The sequence below is a fragment of the Plecotus auritus genome (genome assembly GCF_963455305.1).
Source record: "Plecotus auritus genome assembly, chromosome: 4".
Taxonomy (NCBI): domain Eukaryota; kingdom Metazoa; phylum Chordata; class Mammalia; order Chiroptera; family Vespertilionidae; genus Plecotus; species Plecotus auritus.
In genome coordinates this window covers 107,149,016-107,161,671 of record NC_137775.1, presented here as the reverse complement: position 1 = coordinate 107,161,671, position 12,656 = coordinate 107,149,016, and the positions used below count along the sequence as shown (strand labels likewise).

The following is a 12,656-nucleotide window of genomic DNA, read 5'->3' as shown; positions in this document are numbered from 1 at the left end:
TCAGACACAATAGACCTCAAAGTGAAGGCCATAACAAGAGATAAGAAAGGCCACTTCATAATACTAAAGGGATCGATACAACAAGAGGATATAACCCTGGTAAACATATATGCACCCAATGCAGGAGCACCCAAATACATAAAACAACTCCTGGAAGATATCAAGGGAGAGACTGACAACAATACAATCATAGTAGGGGACTTTAATACACCACTGACTTCACTGGATAAATCCTCTAGACCAGCCTTGGGCAAACTACGGCCCGCGGGCCGGATCCGGCTGTTCTATCCGGTTCTCTTGCTCTCCCCTCCGCTCCTTTACTTTGAATTTATATTAGTTCACACACACTCCATCCATGCTTTTGTTCCGGCCCTCCGGTCCAGTTTAAGAACCCATTGTGGCCCTCGAGTCAAAAAGTTTGCCCACCCCTGCTCTAGACAAAAAACCAGCAAAGAAACAGCAATCCTAAATGACTCACTAGATCAGATGGACTTAATTGACATCTTCAGAACATTTCACCCCAAAGCCACGGAATATATGTTCTTCTCAAGTGCACATGGGACATTTAAAAAAATAGACCACTTATTGGGTCACAAGCAAAGTCTCCCCAAATTCAAGAAGATTGAAATCATACCAAGCATCTTCTCAGACCACAGTGGCATAATATTAGAAATAAACTACAATAAAAACAATCCAAAACACTCAAACACTTGGAAGCTGAATAGCATGTTATTAAATATTAATTAATTACCAATGAGATCAAAGAAGAAATTAAAAACATCCTGGAAACTAATGACAATAAAAACAGAACAATCCAAAACCTATGGGACACAATGAAAGCAGTCCTGAGATGGAAGTTTATAGCTCTACAGGCCTACCTCAAAAAAACAAGAAAAAATGGTAGTAAATCATCTAATGCTACAACTCAAAGAATTAGAAAGAGAGCAACAAGAAAATCCCTGAGTGAGCAGAAGGAAGGAGATAATAAAGATCAGAGCAGAGATAAACGACATTGAGACCAAAAAAAACAATACAAAAGATCAATGAAACCAAGAGCTGGTTCTTTGAAAGGATAAACAAGATTGATGAACCTCTAGCCAGGCTCACCAAGAAGCAAAGAGAGAGGACCCAAATAAACAAAATCAGAAATGAAAGAGGCGAAATAACCACAGACCCCACAGAAATACAAAGGATTGTTTAAAAATACTATGAACAACTCTATTCCAACAAACTAGACAACCTGGAGGAAATGGACATATTCCTAGAAAAAATACAACCTTCCAAAACTCAATCAGGAAGATTCTAAAAATCTCAATAGGCCGATAACTATGGAAGAAATTGAAGCAGTCATCAAAAAGCTTCCAGCAAACAAAAGCCCGGGGCCAGATGGCTTCACAGGAGAGTTATACCAAACATTCAAGGAAGAACTAAAACCTATCCTCCTCAGACTATTCCAAAAAATTCAAGAGGAAGGAACACTTCCAAGCTCATTCTATGAAGCCAGCATCACCCTAATACCAAAACCAGATAAAGACAACACAATGAGGGGAGGAGGGGAAGCAGCGAGTAAGATGGAAGATGAGGAGGTTGCTCAGAGCTGGGAGGAGGCGGCAGGCAGCGGGCAGGAAATCCAAATCTCTCCCCCACCCCCCCACCCCCCACAGATCTGCATCCTCAAGAGGCCCACCAGCAATGGTGTGGTCAGCAGCCCCAACTCCACCAGCAGGCCAGCCCTTCCTGTCAAGTCCCTAGCACAGTGGGAGGCAGAGTACACAGAAGCCCGGAAGTGGATCCTGGGCAGCGCCAGCACCGAGGAGGAACAAGAGAAACCCATCCTCAACAGGACAACCAGGATCTCCCAACCCAAAGACAGCAGGCAGCCCAATAATGTGATCAGACAGCCTTTGGTCCTGATGGGTCACAAGGCTTCAAACAGCGCAGATAAATGTGGGCAAGAAAGAATGCTGCCGCCGTCACCACCTCCTGGGTCGTCCGCCATGGGTTGCACTGCCGTGGCAGAGGGAAGGACCTGATTAACTTGCACTGTGATCCCCTTTGCTCCTCCCACTGTGACCTTGAACCCCATGCACTGTGACCTCCCCTTTTCCCCCCTTCCCACTGTGATTGGCATGTCTACAAGGGCTGTCCCAAGTCAATGGAAAGGGGAAGGATGGGGGTTAGGGGACTTAAGAGTAGAGAGTCAGACAGTGCCACTTGGCCACTTGGGGTAAAGCCAGTGCCAGCAATAACAGTTTATCATGCTCATTAATTTGGGATTTCAAAACATATGAGAACTCCCATCCACCCACCCCCAAGTGCATGTCTTCATCACATAAAAGCAAGTTCCATTTGAAAATTATCCTTTCTTTTTTATTCTTCCTATTTTTGTTTGTTTATACAAATAATCTGATTTGCAAGAAAAAGTGCATGGTAAGGGTTTTAGCAGTTGAATGAATTTTTAATTAAGAAAGGGTAGTTTGGTAGTCTACTTAAAAATGTTTCTGGGAAATTTACTAGAAACATTAACCAATAGGTTTTCGGTGAGCTTAGCTTCTATATTCCTACTGCCACCCAGAAAAGGGGCAGGACTCTGTAGCCGCCAGGACAGATGAGGACCCCATGCCTACACTTCCCTCCCCCCAGCTAAGTCCCAGGGCATCATGGCCCTACCTGGAGACTGGGCTCGTTCTATAGGCTCAGAGAGCCTGGGGAGGGTGCCAACCCCACCTCTAGTATTTTGGGAGACAGGGAAAATGAACAGACTTTCCCTTCCCAATCCCCTCAGGGTGGTTCCCTACCAGCCAGGCTTGCTACTTCTAGAAGAGAGCAGGGAGTGAGACTGCACTCCTGAGCTTAGAAGTAAATGATGCGAGGCTTGCTCAGTATTTTGCTGTCAGCACAAGGAAAGCCAGGAGAGTCTGGCTCCAGGGCTCAGCCTCCTGCCTCGTGTGGTCAGAAGGTGTCTGCGAAGTGCCATCTCCAGTGACGGCATCAGCTCGGTAGCTATAGCTGGTACATTTCTTTGTGAAATCACTACCTTGGGAGCAGACCATTCTGAATACATATGGGAAAACACAAGCTGTGCATCGCAGATTGGTGATGACAGACTGGTTCCCCATAGTCCTAGGCTACCCTTCACCCTTTTTCCAGAGCAAGGCCCTGGAATGAAGGCAGTTTCCCCTCTGTCCCTGGAGCCTAGGGATTTGCTTTGGCTCCTTGAGGTGGAAGAGACTAAGAGGGCAACTGCCCAGAGAAGCTCTGTGTGTGTTCAGTCTGGCCCTCTGGGCTTTCTCTGGTCTCTCCTGTTGCACTGCGCCTTATCCCTCAGCTAGCCAGACAGCCTCCCACTCAGTGGATGAGTTTTGGAGTGGTGGGTGTGATGTTTCTGTGATTAGGGCAGCTTGTAGTGGCCAAGGTGGCAAGCTGGGTTTTGGAGTCTCACCCCACCTTTGTTCACCTGGCTCTTGGCCTTGCCCTGTGGGAATGTAGGCCAGGCTCAGCAAGCCATGTCCCACTACATTTTCCCCTTAGAAGGAAGGGCCAGCTGCCAGTTGAATCAGAAACTAGTCCACAGTACAGTCTTGTAACTGTGTGAAGCCAGGAAATTGTCTATGAGCGGAGCTGGGACAGAGCTTCAGTCAGTAAGAACCTACAGGTTGTTGAGTTGTGACCGTAGACTATCCTGGCAGGGAATTACCTCCAGGCATGGGCAAGGGAGAAGGTTGATTGCTGTCTTTATAGCTCCACTGCCCTGACCAAGTTTCCTCATTCTAAATGTGTAGTGTCCATCCCTCATGTAATAGTGGTTTCTGGCCCAAAGTGAGACTGTCCTTTCAGTTGGAGAAGGGCACAGAGGTAGGCCAGATGGAAAGGCCAGAAGTGCTGATTGCCCAGCTATTGGGACAACCTGTTCTTGCCTCCCGCCCCTAATGGAGCCAGAGGGAAGACTGGCTGATGGGTGTCTGTGGATTGAGGATCTAGTAGGGACTGGTGCTCCCACCTCCTTCTGGCCAAAGATGGGGCTCTGCCCACTGTGTGCCTGTACCTCCCTGGCTTCCCAGATGGAGAGGTAGCAATTTTTTTTTTTAAAAAGAGAAACAAAAACAGTGAACTATTGTGTTGGGGGAGGTGGGAAGGGAGATGGGAGAACAGTTTGGGGTGTGTGTGTGTGTGTGTGTGTGTGTGTGTGTGTGTGTGTGTTGGTAGTTGTCTGTAACTTTCCCTAAGTGCTTTTTTTTTTTACTTTTTTAAGTAAGCTGCGGGCTTTGGCTTAGAAAATCCCAGGGAGGTGTGGGGGGCAGAAACCTGAGGCTGCTGCTCCTTTATCTGCCTTCATGGTACTGTTCCCTTCTCCCAACTCCTCCCTGACCCCATGAGCCAGGCCGCAGACCTGCCAGCTAACTGCTTCCCATGAGCCACTACTCTGTTGTCAGCCTATAACCAAAGGAGCTGGGGTTCTGGGCCTGGTGACCAACCCTTCTCAGCCCACTCAATCAGGGTGATCCTCACCTGCAGGCAGGAGGCAACACCCTATCTGCTACCATCAGCCCCTTCCAGAGCCCACTGCCCTGCCCTGCCCTGTCCAGTCCAGCCATACCCTGCTCTGCCCCATCTGGGGATGCTCTGCTCAGGGATGGGTTGGTAGGGCTACCGCATCCTCCCTGCTAAGCAGAGACTCTGGAAACCTCTGTGGTCCTGTTTTCTGGCCATGTGATTCCAAGGGTGCACATGGGCCCCTTGGGTGTCTGAACAGAAGGGCGTGGGAGGGAGGGCTGCACCCCTGCAGTCCTGCTCTGCTGATCTACCAGGCAGCTGCCCACCCCACCCCGCACTGCAGGCTCCTGAGTCAGCAGATTAAGCATTTTATAAATTGTATTTTAAATACATGTTTTAAACTTGTCAAAAAAATAAAAGACATCACAATGAGAGAGAATTACAGGCCAATATCCCTCATGAACATTGATGCCAAAATCCTCAACAAAATTCTAGCAAATCGGATCCAGCAGTACATCAGAAAGATCATACACCATGACCAAGTAGGATTTATCCCGGGGATGCAAGGATGGTGCAATATCTGCAAATCAATAAACATGATACATCACATAAACAAATTGAAGGAGAAAAATCACATAGTCATATCAATTGAGGCAGAAAAAGCATTTGACAAAATCCAATATCCTTTCTTGATAAAAACTCTCAGCAAGGTGGGAATAGAAGGATCATACCTCAACATCATAAAAGCCATATATGACAAACCCACAGCCAACTCAATGGGCAAAAACTAAAACCATTTCCCCTAAGAACAGGAACAATACAGGGATGCCCACTCTCACCACTCCTGTTCCAACATAGTGCTGGAAGTACTAGCCATTGCAATCAGACAAGAAGAAGAAATAAAAGGCATCCAAATTGGAAAAGAAGAAGTAAAACTGTCCTTATTTGCAGATGACATGATACTGTACATAGAAAACCCTAAAGTCTCCATTAAAAAAATTATTAGACTTAATAAATGAATTCGGTAAGGTAGCAGGAAACAAAATTAATGCCAAGAAATCTATGGCATTTCTATACACCAATAGTGAATTTACAGAAAGAGACACTAAAAAAGCAATCCCATTTACCATCGTACCAAAAAAATTAAGATACCTAGGAATAAACTTAACTAAAGAGGTCAAAGACCTATATGCAAAAAACTACAGGACACTGAAAAAAGAGATAGAGGAAGAGATAAACAGATGGAAGAACATACCATGTTCGTGGATTGGTAGAATCAACATCATCAAAATGTCCATAATACCCAAAGCAATCTATAGGTTCAATGCAATCCCCATTAAAATACCAATGGCATATTTCACAGACCTAGAACGAACTCTCCAAAAATTTATCTGGAATAAATAAAGACCCCGAATAGCCACAGCAATCCTGAGAAAGAAGAACAAAGTAGGTGGGATCTCAATACCAGATATCAAGCTGTATTACAAAGCCACTGTTCTCAAAACAGCCTGGTACTGGCACAAGAACAGACATATAGACCAATGGAATAGAATAGAGAACCCAGAAACCGACCCAAACCACTATGCCCAATAATATTCGACAAAGGAGGCATGAACATACAATGGAGTCAAGACAGTCTCTTCAATAAATGGTGTTGGGAAAATTGGACAGATACATGCAAAAAAAAAATGAAACTAGACCACCAACTTATACCATACACAAAAATAAACTCAAAATGGATAAAAGATTTAAACATAAGACGGGAAACCATAAAAATACTAGAGGAATCCACAGGCAGCAAATCTCAGACATATGCAGAAGGATCTTCTTCATTGATACTGCTCCTAGGGCAATGGAAAATAAAGAGAAAATAAACAAACAGGACTACATCAAAATAAAAAGCTTTTGCACAGCAAAAGAAACCATCAATAAAACAACAAGAAAGCCCACTACATGGGAGAACATATTTGCCAATGTTATCACCGATAAGGGTTTAATCTCCAACATTTACAGGGAACTCATACAGCTAAACAAAAGGAAGATAAACAACCCAATCAAAAAATGGGCAACAGACCTAAACAGAAACTTTTCGAAAGAAGACAGAAGGAAGACCAAGAAACATATGAAAACATGCTCAAAGTCACTAATTATCTGAGAGATGCAAATCAAAATGACAATGCGGTACCATCTCACACCTGTCAGAATGGCTATCATCAACAAATCAACAAACCACAAGTGCCGGCGAGGATGCGGAGAAAAAGGAACCCTCGTGCACTGCTGGTGGGAATGCAGACTGGTGCAGCCACTGTGGAGAACAGTATGGAGTTTCCTCAAAAACTAAAAATGGAACTCCCATTTGACCCAGTGATCCCACTTCTAGGACTATATCCCAAGAAACTAGAAACATCAATCAGAAAGGATATATGCACCCCTATGTTCATAGCAGCACAATTCACCATAGCTAAGATCTGGAAACAGCCTAAGTGCCCATCAGCAGATGAGTGGATTAAAAAACTATGGTACATCTACACAATGGAATACTACGCTGCGCTAAAAAAGAAGGAATTCCTACCATTTGCAACAGCATGGATGGAACTGGAGAGCATTATGCTAAGTGAAATAAGCCAGTCAGAGAAAGACAAATACCACATGATCTCACTCATCTGTGGAATATAATGAACAACATAAACTGATGAACAGGGACAGATCCAGAGGCAGAGAAGCATCGATCAGACTGCCAGACCTCAGAGGGAACGTAGGAGAGGGTGGGGGAAAGGAGGAGAGATCAACCAAAAGACTTGTATGCATGCATATAAGCCTAACCAGTGGTCACAGACAACAGTGGGGTGGGGGCATGAATGGGGGGGGGGGGCTTGGGGAAGGTAATGGGGGGATGAGGACAAATATGTAATACCTTAATCAATAAAGAAATTTTTAAAAAAGAACCTCTGCCCAGGCCTGTGCACCCTGCCTTCTGCAAGGCTCTCTCCCATCATTACAGAACCGAGGGGCACCGCAGGCCCTCGGCTGCTTCTGCGCAGCAGGGCTGGTGGGTCCACAGGAGGAGTCTCTGCTTAGGTTTCCTCTAAACCCAAACTCCCCAGATGCACGTGAGTGCTTTTCACGCATTTTAACCATCCTACATTTGTTTTCAGAGCACGCCCTGCTGTAAAGCTAATGCGCCTTTAATAAACGTGGCAGTGAACTCAAAACCAACTTCCAAATACTTACTGTGTGCTTCATGCCCATTGGCAGATAGAGTAAGAAAATGTCCCACCCAACGTCCAGCCTTGGGCCATTCCTGACAGTGCACAGTCATTCATTTGCGCCTGAGACTACATAAAAATTTTTTTTTTAATTCTTATTGACTGACTGGGGATCGAACCTGCAAACTTAGTGTATGGGGATGACGCTCTAACCAATGAGCCACCCAGCCAGGGCCTACCTAAAATCTTAATGGAAAGGCAACTGAACAAAAAAGGTTGAGACGGCCGAATTTTTTTGTTTTTCTTGGAAACTGTTCTATATCCACTACATACCCTTCACATTACAGTTAATGTAAATATTTTAATCATTGGATCCATTCGTGGTAGCATGCATTTGTCAAGCACTTGTTATGATTCACCATTAGGCTAAACATTGTTAAAGCCCAGACACGGTTACACCGGTCTCAGCCCTCACACACATAGATAGGTTGGGTGCAATGTATTTATACTTGAAAATCTTGGTTAAGTTAAAAATCTATTCATACAGACAATATAGCCGTCGGAGAACAGTGTATGTTTTCTGAACATATCAGCACACTTTTCAAGTCTTCGTTCTTACTCTTTCTTCTAGAATGTTCTTTCCCTCAGGTGCCTCCAAGGTTCACTCGGTCACTGCATTCAGGTCTCGACACATGTCCTGTAGCGGGGATTTCTCTGGCCACATCCGAGCGTCAGCCTTCCCACTGCTCCCTACCTTGTCGCCCTACACTCGTTCCTGTGCTGACCCCATGTGGCTGCCCCGGCTCCTCCCAAGAGAATGCAGCTCCCAGCTCTCACCACTCCCCCCCACCCCCAGTAGAGCCTGGATCATACGGCATTCCATAAATACTCTCCAGTTCACGCTGAGGGAATGAGTCAGTGCGGCTTACTTCACAGGATGAGGTCATGTGCATTAAGATGTTTTCCAAGAAAGATTGCAACCATTGCACAAATTGTCCCTTCCTAAGGGGCAGCCCGCCACCTGCGTCAGCCCTGGGAGTAGCGTCATAGCGTCTACCGTGCAATGGTCTCAGGTGTGTCCCAAACAAACGCTGGACCTGTGTGTGTGAGCACGACAGATGTGTTTATCTATGACCAGTGTGTAAAGCAACCCCAGCTAAACATATTCTATCTAAACCCTGAGCATCAGTGCTGAGGCCAGCGGAAATTTTAGACACTCACACAACTTGAAGCAGAGAGCCGCCTATTCCGAGCCATACTCTCTCAGGATAGACCCCTTCTAAACACGATACATCCAACAGGGAGGCTGCCTGGCCATAGGCTCAGGGGTTGAGCGTCAACCTATGAGCCAGGAGGCCATGGTTCAATTCCGGTCAGGGCATATGCCCGGTTGCCACCTCAATCCCCAGTGCAGGAGGCAGCCAATCAATGATCCTCTCTAGTCATTGAAGTTTCTGTCTCTCTCTCCCTCTCCCTTCCTCTCTGAAATCAATAAAATATTTTTTTAAAGCAAGAGGTGAGAGCGATCCCCGGATGAGTAGTTTGCCTGACACTGTGGCTGCTGTAAGATCGTGAACTGCCCCCATACTAGGATTTTCAGTTGGCTGCATGTTTGTTTGCTTACTTGCTCTCCGGGTACTTTATTATACCCTCAGAGCATCTTCTTGCAATGAAATAAAACAGGCGCACGTGTGCTTCCGAGAAAGGTCCTCTAGCAATGGAGCTGCAGTGGCCAGCCAAGGACCACGTGCGGCTGTGGAGAGTCAGAGACTGTGAGCGGGTAGACAAGACAGGGCCTCTGGACTCAGGCTGAGGCAGGCTTCCGCCCTTGCCTCCCGCGGCATCTCTGGCATCTCCGGGCCGGCCATCCCTTCCGTCTGCTCCATCATCTGCACCCACCTGCCCCAGCCAGCCCCACAGCTGGTGTGAGTGATGCTGAAGGCTGTCCACACCAGGGCTGACACCGTCAGGTGGCACAGAGGGTGCCTGTGAGACTGCGGAACCGTAGGCCTTCTGGTGTGTTTCCTACAGCGATTAATCCCAAGAGCATGGCGCAGGCGCGGGTGCTGGCTGGCAGGTGTTCCTGCCTCACAGCCCAGGAGGGTCCACAGGGCACATGCTCTGCAGACATCAAATCAAAGCGACCGGCGTCAGCGCTGGCGAGGGTGAGTGCCGCCCACCGGCGGACTTTCTGTTCCCCCACGGCCTTGTCCACCAGAGCCGGTCTCTGCTGAGGACATGATCGAGTCATCACAAACACCAGCAGGTGCCACTGCCATCACTCTGGTTCGGTGTTGCAATAACTCTGCGACAACATGAAGACATCCCTGCTGAAACACACACAGGGAAGCGTTTCAGGGAGCCTCTGGGCACAGGGCCGAAGGCGGCAGCAAAGCAGCCATTAGGAAGGCCCCAGAAAAACCAATCTGAGGAGCGAACCAGCATCTCTGGCGACAAAGAAAGTGGTTCTTTGTCGTCATTTCTGTCTGTGTCCCTGCAGCCCCACCTTCTATCGAGCAAGCAGTTTGGCCATGAGCACCTTACCCACCCCCTGGAGCGGGCACACATCGCTGTCCAAGGTCACTGTCTCCCCGGAGAGGAGGCCCCCATAACGGAGAGGACCACCATGCTTCTCTCCATCTCCTCAATGCGCACAGAACCCTGCACGCTGCCACATGGGACCAATCCCTCCTTGTTCCGAGCCCCGCTCATTCCTTCCCCATATAATTCTGCAAAGCTTTCAAACAGGAGACGAAAACTCATCCATGAAACGCTTCCCCGGATATAAAACTCCCACCCCCAGTCCTCACCCGACCCCTTAACACAAAGCGAGTTTCTTCACACCAGGCGAGGGCCCGTAGGAGAGGACATGGCATTAGGGCTGGTCACTTTCTGTCTGTGACGCAACCACTGCGGTGGGTGAGCCACCCGGCCAAGTTTAAGTGTGATTAATGCCTGGTACTTGGAAAGCATCCAAACTTATTAAATCTGTTGGAGTGAAACAGCCTCACCTTCCCATGTAATTTCTCTGAGATACGATTAGACTGGGTCGCAGCATGAATGAAACGAGAAATGAGCCACAGTGCGAGGGAGAGGGAGTTGGTGTTATTCACAAAGAATGGCAGAGGGAGCAGAGCATCTGAGCAAGTTCAGGCAGAGTCCCATCACCTCGACCCGAGGAAACTGGGGGACGAACACAAAGTCACCACGTACCCGGTGTGCTCTGCGGTTTCTCCACATGTTGCTGAGCACAGCGCCAGCTGCAGCAAAGGGAAAAGGAAGTGCTTGAAAATGTCCCCTCCTCCACCCCAAATAAACACAGCAGCACATGCACATGGGCACACAGCCACACAAGCAATACACACTCATGCATACATGCACACTTGCATACACACACATGTGCGTGTATGCACATATGGGCACATGTGTGTGCATAATCACTCGTGCATGTACACACATGTGCCTACAGGCACACACACGTGCATACAGGCACGTGCACACACCTGTGCGCACACACGTGTGCACATTGTTTGCACTCTGCCAGGTCGGAAGCAGAGGTATCCTGTACTGTAGCCTTTCACTAGCCCGTCGAGGACAGGAGCACCCAGTGCGGGCCACGTGCTCACAGCCTGACCAGCTTGTGCGACGCGGACCACTCACAGACTTCACAGCTCAGGCGCGGTGTCTGCTCTGCTTTCTGATCGCAGCAGTCCTCAGGCAAGCAGGCCTAATGGACATGCTCACTGGGCTCATTCACGTCTGCTCTGAACAAAATGAAATTCTAAACAAGCTAACTAACTAAACTACAGACGGGACTGAGGGAAAGCACCTTATCCAGCAGAGGAGGCTCACCAGGCACCCCACATGGCAAGAGGGTGCCGGGACCTCCACTGGGGTCTGACCACTCTGCAGACACCTAGAAGGCCACAGGGCATGGGGCCCAGCACCTACGCTGCTGGGACTTCAGCACTAGATACATAGACACTCAGGTTGTTGGATTGGGGGTAATTACTTGAGAAACAAACACACACAAATATTTGTAAAATAAAAGCCCCTCTCGGTCAATTACATCTGTAGGCAAATCTGAGATGGGGCGGGGGTTGGTGCCTTCCCTCCAGTCTCTCAACTGATAAAAGAATAACAAATACAAAAAAAAAAAACTGCCAAACAACAAAGCCTCAATTTATTATACATGCTCACCAATTTAACCCAAAAACCCTTAATAGCCTGGGGGCAATCCAGCCCTTTCATACTCGGCCCAAAACACGCACAGATCAAGGCCAGGCCCCGGCCTGCTTTGTCTGCAAAAGATGAAAGCCTGGGAAACAGGTGAAGGCTTTTTTTGAATCATCACCTGCAATTAAGCAAAGGAAAACTAAGAGGAGGAGAGGTAAAGGCACTCGCTTTACAAAGCCATCGCTGGAGCAGGTGTATGCTTGCTGGGCTTGCTGCGGTGTCGCTGACGCCTCTCCCGGGGAACGAGCACTCCTGGTATTTCCTGCACAGACAGTGGAGCTCTGTGGGGACACACACACACTCACATACACACACTCACACACACACACTCACACACTCACACACACACACACACACTCACACACACTCACACACACACACACTCACACACACACACACTCACATACACACACACTCACACACACACACACACATTCACACTCACACACACACTCACTCACACACACACACACACAGTCACACACACTCACACACACACACTCACACACACACACACACATTCACACACACACTCACACACATTCACACACACACACACACACACAGTCACACACACACACTCACACACACATACACACACACATTCACACACACACACACTCACACACACTCTCACACACATTCACACACACTCTCAAGTCACTCACACACACTCACACACACACTCACACACACACTCACAGTCACACACACACACAC

General features: G+C 47.7%; 1 pseudogene across 1 annotated transcript; it reads left to right on the top strand.

The window, feature by feature from the left end:
- Positions 1-1,571: 1,571 nt before the first annotated feature.
- LOC308246666 (SUZ RNA-binding domain-containing-like) lies at positions 1,572-1,945 on the top strand (annotated as a pseudogene). The gene has a single exon. The product of its transcript is annotated as an SUZ RNA-binding domain-containing-like (transcript).
- Positions 1,946-12,656: the final 10,711 nt, after the last annotated feature.